Consider the following 12257-nt stretch of genomic DNA (forward strand, 5'->3'; position numbering starts at 1 on the left):
CTATCTGAGTAAGTGAGTCAATCTCCTAAACTTCTGGTTCCTCACCTCTTTATCTTTAAAATAAAGGCATTAGATGAAGGAAATTAGGTGATATAGTGAATAGAACACTGGGACTGAAATTAAGACTCAACTTCCTTATAGTTGACTTAACTCAACTCAAATTTGAGTTCAAATTTGATTTCAGCTACTTATTAGCTATGTGACCCTGGACAAGTTACTTAAATTTTTTCATCTGTAAAATGAGCTGGAAAAGAAAACAGCAAACCACACTAATATCTTTGCCAAGAAAATCCCAAATGGGGTCAGAGATTTAGACACAACTGAAAAATGGCCTAATGACAACAACATTGGACTTGATAGCTTCTGAGGTCCCATTTAAATTTATGCTCCTATAAACATCTTGCTTTCTAACTGCCCAGAGCCCTTAACTGTAATGTCATCCTGAAATCCTGTCTTCCATGGCAATTCTTCAGAATTCACAACTGTTCCTTCTCCTTTGTTTCTTTCTGCCAAAAATTCTATTTCCTACTGGCAGCTGATCTTCACATTGTTGATAAGAAAGCTCTGATTAAATTAATTCTTACTAAGGTAGAAATGACAAAGTCTTAAAGCAAGCCTAAGTAATATTTGACATTTACGTTTTAGAAAAGGACAATGTTAATCATAAAATCTTAAAAAATTCTTAGAGATTACCGAGTCTACATTAGACATTAATCCCCATCATGATATTTCATACAAGTGGTCATCCAGCTTTTCCTTGAAGACCACTAAAAATAGGAAACACATTACTCCATTTTACTTTTGGACAACTTAGATTACTAGAACATTTTTCCTTATGGTGATCCAAATCTGCCTCTGAGGCTTTTACTCAATTTAATCCTAAATGTTTTCTCCTTCAAGATAAAAAATCCCAATTTCCTTCAACCAACCTTGAGCCAAATCTCTGGGCTGAATTACTTACCCACTATTGCCCAGATGCTTGGCCTGTATCCTGACCACTCCCTGACCTCCAAGTCTGCCCTGCCCTTTATTCAGTAACAGCATTAATAAGTATTTATGAAGTGCCTTCTCTGGACCAAGCATTGCACTAACCCCTTGGGAGAAAAAGAAAAAGTAAGGCAACTTCTATCCCCCAGAAATTTAAGAATTCTGACTCCCAATAGCCTAAACACTTATCTAGAACCTTGACACCCTCCCCCCCCCCACTACAATAAAAAGAAATTTACTTTAATAGTCTTTTTACAGAATTTCATATCTGTAAATAAAACTCATTAATTAGCTATATATGGGAAGGAAAAAAAACTCCAATAACTTTCATTATAATAGATTTCTCTAAATAATACACTGGCAAAAAAAAGACAACCCAAAATGAACCTTAAAGTTTGCTGTGTTTACCTTTTGGTCTTCTTAATTTTTATAAGTAGGAAGAGGTTAAATATTGCTAATATGAACTTTTTTGAAAATTTTAATGAAATACTTTTAAAGTCTATGAATGTTAGAGTTAAGCAGATATCATGTCTTCAAAGATTAAAGTGTTGGCCATGTCTTTAGTTTGTAGTGACTGTTCCCACACTGTTCAGAGGTTTGAGATCAATGTCAAATATAGATGTCTCCAGTTGTCTGTTGGTGATCAAGTTAGACATATTTGTTATCCCTAAAATTTTTCCTTTTGATCAGCCCACCTTTGAGTCGGCAGAGATTTACTAAATGCTTGCACTTAGTTCCTTTCTTTCTTTTGGCCAGTCAGGGCTTTCTCTCTCGGAAGAGAAAGGGACTGGGAAGGGAATGATGTTCTGCCTGACCTTCAAATTAAGGGTTTCATAGCATCCTTCAAAGCACTCAAAGAACATTCCAGGTCACAGAATACACGCTTCTGATCTGCCCTGAGTTTGCTTTTGTTTATTTCTGTATATTTTTTTCCCTGAAAGGAATTCAAAACAAATCAAATATAAGTTTCACAATGAATCTGGCAAACATATGGAACCATTCAACTCATGTTAATTCTGAGTTAATGCTTATTGACTTGTTCTTTTGTAATACATGAAAAGAAATAAACAGAGTCTGATGGGTTTGGTTTTTACCAATGCTGAGTCATGATAGACTTGATTTCTCTTCTTGCTTCTTTCCCAGAGTCTGTGTCAAGGAACTTTAAATAAACAGAAAGATTCTTCTATCCTGAGTCTAGAAGGACAAGACTCAGAAGTCCTCCTAGAAGCAGAGGGATTTGTTTTCTGTACCATATCACGCCAGAATGTTTAAGAAAGTGAAGCATCAGATAGAAAGCAAAATATTTAAGTCATGGTCCACAGTGTCTTTGTGCAAATGATTACATGATCCCAATGAGCATTATTTTGGGGCTGTAAATATCAGAATTGTAACTAGTAATTCTGACTCTCAGGGTAAGTAGCAGGAAAGGCTTCTTTAAATCAACTCTCTTAGATAAATTTGGTTGTGAGTTTGGAGCTTTGTATACACTCCTGGAGGCTATTGCTCAGGAAGGGAAGCAGAAAAGGCTTACTGTAGGAAACAGTGTTGTACAATGGGAAATGCATGTGCTCTGGCAAAGACCTGGATTCAAATATTGTCTCGGACACTTATGACCTGTGGAATCTTGGGAAAGCCACTGTCTTTCTCTGGATCTCAATGTCTACAACTGGGGAAAGAAGAAGTCACAATAGGTGGATATTGAGATCACTTCCACCTCTAGATCTATGACTCTATGATTTGGAAGGTTTTCTTTTTTAGTAACTAGGTGCTAAACTAACTTACTAACCAGGTACTATGACAATAAACTTAAGTCTTCTGCATCTCAGTATCCTGAAACCAAATGCACACTATCTTAATAACTGAATTTTTCCTAAGAAGGTATTTTGGGAGACAAAAATGTTCCAAGGGAAAGAGTATTGGTGTTGGAATCAAAGAAAGAAAATTGATGTCCTTACTCTGCCACTTACTACTTTTGCCAATCAGCAATAGACATTTAAGTACCTCCTATGTGCTAAGCACTGTACTAAGTATTGGGGATACAAAAAGAGGCAAAACAGTCCCTGCCTTTAAAGAATTCATAATCTAACAGAGAAGACTTGTCTGTCAAGTCTCTCTGGACTTTAGTTTCCCCATTTATAAAATAAGAGGGTAAAACTAGATCCTCTCTGGTTCTAAATCTAAGATCCTTTCAAATCTTTTTTTGTTTGCTCTCATTATTTCTCCCTTCTGGAACAGTGTAGAAGGAACTGAACCACTCTAGAACTAGCTGGGAATCAGGAAAGAAAAATTTGAGTTTCTTCTCCTACTTCTACCCCCCCCCCAACCCAGGTATGTATTGTCTATTCTAGAAATATTACTGACTAATGCTAATTTGATCAAAAGTTGTGCTTTGGTTTTGAATAGCACACAAACCATTGTAAATGAATTTTGTTCTCAGCTAAATCATAAACAGAATTAGAAAAGACTTCCCTGACAAGTAATATAAACCAAGTTTTGACAAGATAACTGTAGAAAAATCTACTATACTGCTCTCTGCCCTGATGTATTGACAGCACCTGGGCGGCTGTCAGTTCGTGATATTTCTGTTACAGCCAATACCAGCTCACACAGCTCCCCATTCGGTTCTCAGAAGCTACTGGTATGAATGTTAGAAGAGGGGAAAAAAAGCCAAAGCAGTCTTTTGGAAAGGTTTTAGAAATGCTAATCACTGCTATTAGGAACTTATCATGCTTGGAATTTCCCACCTGTTCATATAGCTTGCAGATAATGAAGCATCCTGGCAAATGAGGAAATTTGGGGAAAGACTGAGAAATGGGCCATTTAACTTAACAAAATGAACTCGTTGTTTTTTTTTAACTATTTGAGGAGAGAGAGATGAAAGGGATGACCCTTCCTCTTCTATTTATACATGCATAAAGAACATGTCCATTTGTCAGAGCCCCATGAAATGCTATTGGATAGTCTAGGCTTGTAGCTTCCAGAGGCTTATAACCTGAAATGCAGAGATCAGAAATTTGGAGGAAAGGGACTATAGAGTCATACATCTAGAACTGTGAGGTTCAATTCCCTATCATACAAATGAGGAAACTGAAACAATAGGAAGTGATATGAATTGTCCATCACTACACAAACACTTAGTACTGGTGGGAGAATTTGAACCGGGGGTCTCTGAATCCAGGGTCATGGCTCTTTCCTTTCCATTCTTATTATCAGTTCTACAGTTTTTCTTACTGTCTGTGATTGGTGGTAAGTGTTTATCAGAGCCAGCACATGCAAATTGAAATATGCGTAGGTGATCCTATTTGCTTCACATATGACCATGGAACCACATAATCAACAATTCCATTAACAACCATTGAGCCTTTCCTGTTTTGTGTACAATGACATTGCTGGATACTATGGCTGCTTTCTGTTAGCTCTGTATAGTCTGACTCTCTTATTTCTGTTTTTCTCACTCTTCTTCCCTAGCCATGTCTTCTTATCAAAAGTCAACACATTTTCAAGAGCCACCTGGGGACATTTAATGTAAGAAAAGACATGACCAGTACTTTCATCTTTGAAGACATGAAATCTACCTAACCCTAACACTGCTGCAAATAAACTACAAATAAAGTCAAGCTCCATTAATTTCTCTCAGCATATTACAAATGAGCACTCCAGTAAATGCTTATTCATAATTAACGGTAGTTGAGTGGACTCATGTATTTTCCCAGTTGATGGTGAAATACAGACTGTAGTTGTTATTAAGTTCTATCCAGAAGAAAAAAGGACACAAAAACAAATCACAAATGTCTCCATGGGGTAGCTTGCTTACTCAGGCTCTAAATTGTGAGTTCTTCTGCAGAGAATTCTATAATCTTTATTTAATTTTGGGCACTGCATCTCAAAGTCTTATTATGAGGGTGTATATCATAAGATTTTTTTTAAATAGCCTTTAATTTACAGGTTATATGCATGGGTAACTTTACAGCATTAACAATTGCCAAACCTCTTGTTCCAATTTTTCACCTCTTACCCCACCACCCCCTCCCCCAGATGGCAGGATGACCAGTAGATGTTAAATATATTAAAATATAAATTAGTATATCATAAGATTTACTTGGAAATTAGCTTTCCATTTGTACCACAGACAATGGGACCAAAGCATCACTGGTCAGAAGTGAACCAAGTGGCTACAACATTAGATCACTTGACGCAGAGATTTTGGCCTCTCCCTGGAAATTATTTCTCTATAATCCAGATCATGAGATATTATATCATATCTTATGAAATTAGCTTTCTATATTATACTGTAGATTATTTAAAATGCTGCCCCTATTAATAATTATACTAGCCAGCATTTATATAGCATTTACCATGTGTCAGGCACTGAGCTCAAGCACTTTACAAATATTAACTCATTTGGTCCTCAAAAAAGAGGTAGGTGCTATTATTATTCCCACTTATAGCTTATGATTAAATGACTTGCTCAAAGACACAACTGGTGTCTGAGGTGACCTTTAATTAATTAATTGCCTGGGAAGAAAAAATTTTTATTAACATTCTTTTAACAGATTAAAGAACAAATGCAACTATGAAGCAAGCCTCTTTCTAAGGCTTTTCATACAGAATTAGGTACCACCATTTGGGCTTATCTTTAGGTACAATTAGAATCAGTTGCCATCCAATCCTGAGTTCAGATAATACAATGCACACTGAACTAAACTCACGATCACAAATAATAAATACAACACAAGAAAAAATCAAATAAAAAATTCATGCAAAGCCATCAATAGATGGCTTAACGCTATATATAATCCAATTTCCAGAAGTACATGTCATGTACACGTAACTACATCATGTTATGAAGTGACATTTTAACTCAGATCTTCCTGATTCCTGGCCCAGCACTGTATTATGACACCCAGCTACTTGTATACTAAAAAGTATTGAAGGACTCCTCTGAGAGTCAAGGCGACTTTTGACATTCCTGTTGGAGATTACTAACTAAAAAATCTGCCAGCTCAAGCAGGCATAAAAGAATATGGTAAAATAAGCCAATTCTTTTCATACTCAAAAAAGGATTTTACATAAAATAATTGTGAGGTAACATGGTATACTGAAAAGAGGACTCAATTTAGAATTAAAGAGCCTATTTTTGACATTCTGTTATCTCTGTAACTTTGGGCAAATAAATTAACTTTTGTACCTCAATCATCTATAAAATGGGAGACTGATTAGATTCCTCCTAAAGTTCCTTCCAAGCTTAAATTTACAATCTTATGAGCACTACCCTGGTCAATTTGATGAGTAATTATGTAGAGATAGCCAAAATTAATTATCCTGGATAGATGTCATTATTGATTTGCAAGTACAAGTGAATATCAGGTCCCACCTTATCTATAAAACATTATCCCCTGTTAATGAATCCCTCATGAGCCAATTGAATACGACCATATCAGAATTGATGAGATTCACTTCTACTCCACTCTCAACTCTTCACATGTCATCCCAAAGTCTACCTATTTCATGTTCTCATAGATCACTGTGATTGTGCAATCAACTAAAGGCCTCAATTGCAGGACAAGATTTTCTTGCTAATTGGGCTTAATATGGTGATCCTTTGGGTAATTCTTGAAAAAGTATTAAAAAGTGTTCCCTTGGCCCTCTATAGAACCCCATGATTTTTGTTAAAAAGAGAAGAGGGAAGATTCTGCTATGATTCTGCTATCCTGCAGAACTCTGCTTTGACTATATGGCTTTGATGTCTTCACTACCCAGGATAAATATTCCCCATCTCTCAGATACTCAAACCTTTGGACCAGCTGTCACAAGTAGTATAAATCATTAAAGGGAGGTAGAAAGTACACAAGATATAACATGGTTTAGATGCAGAAGGGGTGACAAGTGGAAAATAGCCTTCTGTACCTGAATGTTAGTTAGGTCCATTGGGTTTATATAAAGCCCCTGCAATCTTTCAGAAGCTCATAAATTTAATATTTCAAGACAAGTTGAACTAGAATGTAATAATTCAGCTCAATGATTTGTTAATATGCTTCTGGGATCATACCTGGCCCACCAAATTGGTTTGAAATATCCTCTAGCTCTTAGGTATCCACCAGCTTTCAATTTTAGAAGGAAGAAATGAAGCTCTTTGGAAATAAGAGTAGAACAGAAAGGAATCCATATAAACCCACATAAAATGGAAATGATATTTCAGGGGACAAGTTCCATGTTCACAAAATATCTGTAGTGAATATTTAATCTTATGACATACTATATACATTTTATTCTAACACGGCAGTCTGATGAATAAAATGTTGGACTTTAAGTCAGGAAGGCCTATTCATATTCTAATACAATTATTAGATGTATGACCCTGGCCAAGTCCCTTCATGGTGCTCCTTTAGTTTCAGCTTTCCCATACATAAAGCGAGGATAATAAAAACATCCACTTTTAAAGATTGTTATGAGGACCAAATGAAATAATATTTGTAAAGGGCTTTGTGAACTTTGAAGCACTACAAGCACATTTTGTCTATTTCCTGCCCAATAGTACCTTTCACAAATCTGACTTTGTAGTTCAAGTAGTTCAAGACTTTGTAGTTCAGAGTGGAGATGGAAGACACAATTAATGACCTGAAAAATCTGTTCCTCTAATCTCTATCTCAAAAAGGAATAAGAGATCATTAGATTGTAGATTCAGACCTGGAAAAGACCTTGGAGAACATACAGTCCAACCCCTTTTATTTTACACATGGAGAAACTCAGGCTCAGACTTACTTATCTGCCTGAACATTGAAATCAACCAAGAGATAAATTGTTGTGGAAATCAAATTTAGATGCTGGATTGATTAGTCATTCTGACAAATCTTTATGGACAATGAAGTTCTATTCACTAAACTTTAATCACATCTATTAATATTAATATATAAATATACCCATAGCAGGTATAGAATGTCTGTATCAAAGAACAGATGTCTTGCGCCCTAGATAGTGACACTTTTTTCAGGCCTCTATACATCCACACAAATCTTTAAGTAATTTTTGATGAAGAGTATTCCCAGTCTTTGCGAGTTCAGGTCAGCAGTGGGCCACAGAGACCCCAAACCTGACACACAGCTGTCAGATTTTTGATGGCTATAACTGTGACATAAAATCTGTCAGTATGTCCAGTCTTTTGCATTTAAGCCAAAGACCCAGTGGGACAGCTGGTAGCTTTTTCCAACTCCTGCCAACTCCCCTCTATCCCCAGGTAGTGATAGCATTTGATTTTGTTACAAGCAATCCTCTCTCCCAGAGGGAAAATGCCATCACGTTTGTAGTAGAATTGATGCTCAGTTTTCATCATGGTCAAGGCCACTGTTCTTCAAGGAAAATTTCCAACTTCACAGCTGCCACATCTAATTTGGCTCCCCTGTTTATCTTACATTTGGGGACTACAATATTCACTGCCCTCTATGGGGAAGATTCACTTTTGTATAACATGTCAGTCCCACTCCAACCTACAAAAAGACTCTAGAATGTTATCTCCAGGGCTACATCTCCTGCCATTGGGATGTTCAGGTTTCCCTATACCTTCTACAAAGTTTTATTCAATACACCAAACTAGCATAGCTAGAATTAGAATTTTATTTTGCTCTAAAAGGGTGACCTTATCTATTACCTGGTTCAATCTATTCATTTTACAGATGAAGAAGCTGGTGCCCAATAACATAAGTGTCATGTCCTAGGTCACCTAAATAGTAAAGAGCAGAGACAGTATATAGGTCTTCTCTCTTCAAAGCTTCTGGATCTTTTTTGGTATATTCACAATGCACTCATCTCTGTTTCTTAGGGTAAATGCAATTTGTATTACATGATTAAAAGCCATGGATACATATGAACCTCAACTGTGCTGGCCAGCAGAAGCTGGCAGGAAGCCTCCTGGTTCCACTCCACTGAGCCAACAGCAATAAAAAGAGATTCTACTCCCCATTGTTCATTGGCTTTGAGTTGCAACATCTTGGGAAAGTCCATGTGGTGAGAAAACATGCTATATTTTTTTTGCTCTGAAAAATCTATCTAAATTCATTATGCAAGCAAGAATTTAATTAAAGTCTAAGAGAAGGGGGAAAATGTGATGTGTTTCCTTAACAAGTTAAATCAAATTTCATTGCTGGTTATCATTCTTTATCCCCATCCCTTCTCATGCCTAGAGGTCATGACATTCTCTCCGAAGTAAAGGTCATCATGGCCTTTGTATATACACATCATCAAGAGAAGTTCTGAGAAGCATTTGAATGCTCTGGCTACAATTTTCTGTCCAGCAAACTTCCATAGTCTGGTACTGCTAAACACGCTTGATGCTATAAGTGAAATTTATAGGTAAGGAAGCAACAGCTTAAGGAGATCAAATGACAGAAATTTGGCTCCTATATCAGAATATAGGTCCTTTAAAAGTAGGGAATATTTTGGTCTTTATATTTGATTTCCTATTGCCTACCATATGATGGCTACTTAAAAATACTGATTTATTGGAATGGTTGAATGACAATCACTTGTTGAAAGATAAATCATATTAAAGTGGATAGAGTGTCTTGGACTCAGAAAGATATGAGTTCAAATTCTGCCTCTCATACTTAATTATCTGTGTGACCCTGACCTAATCTTTGATGTTCCTCTAGTTCTGTCTCTGCTCCAATGACTGACTGAGATGATTCAATAGCAAGGCTAATGAAGAAGCAGTATGTCATAGAAAAAAAGAATACTGTATAATTGTGGAAAATTGAATCACTCTCAGGTTCTATTTTTTAAACTGTAAAATAGAAATAAGACTATCCTATAGGGTAAGTGTGAGTATCAAATGAGATACTGTATATGAAGCACTTTACAATTTTAAGGGCTATCTAAATATAGTAGTAATAGCAGCAGCAGTTATAACTATTATTAACATTACTATTACCATACAAAGGATCTTATGAATCAGTATGACTAAAAGTTAGATACCAGTTTATGTCATGATGCTCTTTGTACTATTATGAGAGAGAGACAGAGAGAGAGAGAGAGAGAGAGAGAGAGAGAGAGAAGAAAGAAGAGAGAGAGAAGAGAGGGAGAGAGAGAGAGAAAGAGAGAGAGAGAAGAAGAGAGGAGAGGAGAGGAGAGAGAGAGAAAGAAAGAAAGAGAGAGAGAGAGACAAAGAGAGACAGAGAGAGATTGAGATTCTGGGTTCATATATCCTCTGGGTTTTGCCAGTACTGCTGAACATTCTGGAATGCTTATGATAAATTCTCAATCCAGCACCAGATATTTCTTGAAAACAGAGAGTACTGTTTCCCAGGTCTGATATGTTCCATGTAGAAGTTACAGTAATCCTATTTTTTTTTAATAAGTAGTGGTGGTTTATCTGGCATAAACAATTCTTGAGGGGGTACATTCTTAGTAATCCACTTTTGGAGAAGCTAAGTATATAAATATCATTAATTTGAGCAGATTTTTGTATGTAAATTCTGATGTAGCCAGATAATATTAAGTATTACCTTCCTCTCCTCCACCACAATTTCGTAATGCTTTTTGGTATTTAGAACATTTTCTTGCAAATAGGAAGCTGAATCTTCATTACTAAAACAGTCCCCTTTTTAGGTGGGAGTATCAAAGTAGGAATTAGAAAACATGTTGGAAATATCAAAGAAACACATAAATGCTAGTTTCATGCTTACCATGTTCACCACATCCATTATGACTGGGAAATTGATCATATTAGTTTTAATAATTACTGACCCATAATTTGCTAATGAAATCAGCTTGTCTGAGGGAGAGATTGCTGTGCCCGAATCTGGAATCGAGGAGCCAAGCCTCTTCATTGAGATCAACTTGCCAAAGGCTCTGTCACAACAAGTCCTGGAAGGTTCCCAGACACTGACAGCTCACATACAATTCCCTAATAGCAGCCTGTCCTCTATGAAATAACAGCAAAGACAATCATATCCAAAGTTAAGACCTGAAGCTTCTGACTCTAAACATGAACATCATACAAAAATAGAGGAAAGTTCCCTGTAGCTTCAAGGGATAAATCTTTTAAAAACTAGAGAAGTCTACTAGATTATTATAACATGAATACAGATCAGGATCAGTATCAGTACACTGTGTAAGCTCAGTCAAAAGAAGACACTAGATAGTCAGAGATGAATATCAACAACAGTTAAGACCTCAAATGTGGAGGTAACTCTTCTAGGTTCTGTAGATGGCCCAAAACTTCCCTGCGAGCATTTACCTAATCGGGGGTCCTTTGATCTTTCAATGACCAAGTGATCTGTGATGCTTCTAGGAAAGACATGATTCTGGATCCCAAACTAATATGATGTTATCATAACATGCAGAGGGCAGTGACAGTGATTTATAGATAGACAAATAATTCACTTAAGAAAGAATTATCCTAGAAAATTTGCAAAATAACATAAGTGATATCATAAGATACTTAATAAAGTTTATCAGTTTACATTTCCTATATGGGAGGATGATATTTGTAATCATTAAATTTTCCCATTTTTATAGCAGTTAGAAAGAGTATATATAGACAGAGGACATGGGTGTGAGTTGAATATGAAGGGATAATATCTTTTTTTTAAAAAATGATGAAATTAAAAGATGAAAGGAGAATGTACTAGGAAGAAAGTGAAAGGGAAAAGTAGAATGGTACAAATTAGCTGCCATAAAAAAAGAGGCAAGAAAAAGCTTTTAAAGTGGAGGGGAAGAAGGGGAAGAGAGGATGAGTAAGTAAACCTTACTCTGATCAAAACTGCCTCAAATAGGAAATAACATATATCCTCAGTTGGGATATAGAAATCTATCTTACCCTGTAGGAAAATAGAAGAGGAATGGGATGTGGGAAGTAGGGAGGGTGAAAAAAGAGAGGTCAGATTGAGGGAGGGAGCAATCAGTAGCAAAACACTTTTGAAGAGGTATAGGGTGAAAGGAGAGAGAGAATAAATGGGGGAAAAATACAATTAACAATAGTAATTTTTTTAAAAAGCTGAAGCAAGTTTCTCTGATGGAATATTATTGTTCTCTGGAAAATGATGATCAGGATGCTCTCAGGAAAAATAAAACCTGGAAAAATATAATAAGCCAAATCTTCTTTTAAGAGTAGAGACAACTCTAAGAATACAGTGAAGTACTCTGGACAGGTGAAGCACCTAGGACTCAGGTATTTATCAAGCAGAAAACATATGCTTCTCCTGTGTCCTTTTCCATTCTATATAGCATAAACTTCCTTGGGTCTTGTCTTGTTCTTGTTGCTGCTGCTGCAACAG

The 12257-nt window shown here is 36.3% G+C and overlaps 1 protein-coding gene across 2 annotated transcripts in view; it reads right to left on the reverse strand.

Moving 5' to 3' along the window:
• SPON1 (spondin 1) overlaps positions 1-12257 on the reverse strand; it is a 353898-nt gene that overhangs the window by 174042 nt on the left and 167599 nt on the right. The gene's annotated exons all lie outside the window — the stretch shown is intronic.

This window comes from Sarcophilus harrisii, chromosome 6, assembly GCF_902635505.1.
Source record: "Sarcophilus harrisii chromosome 6, mSarHar1.11, whole genome shotgun sequence".
NCBI classification, from domain to species: domain Eukaryota; kingdom Metazoa; phylum Chordata; class Mammalia; order Dasyuromorphia; family Dasyuridae; genus Sarcophilus; species Sarcophilus harrisii.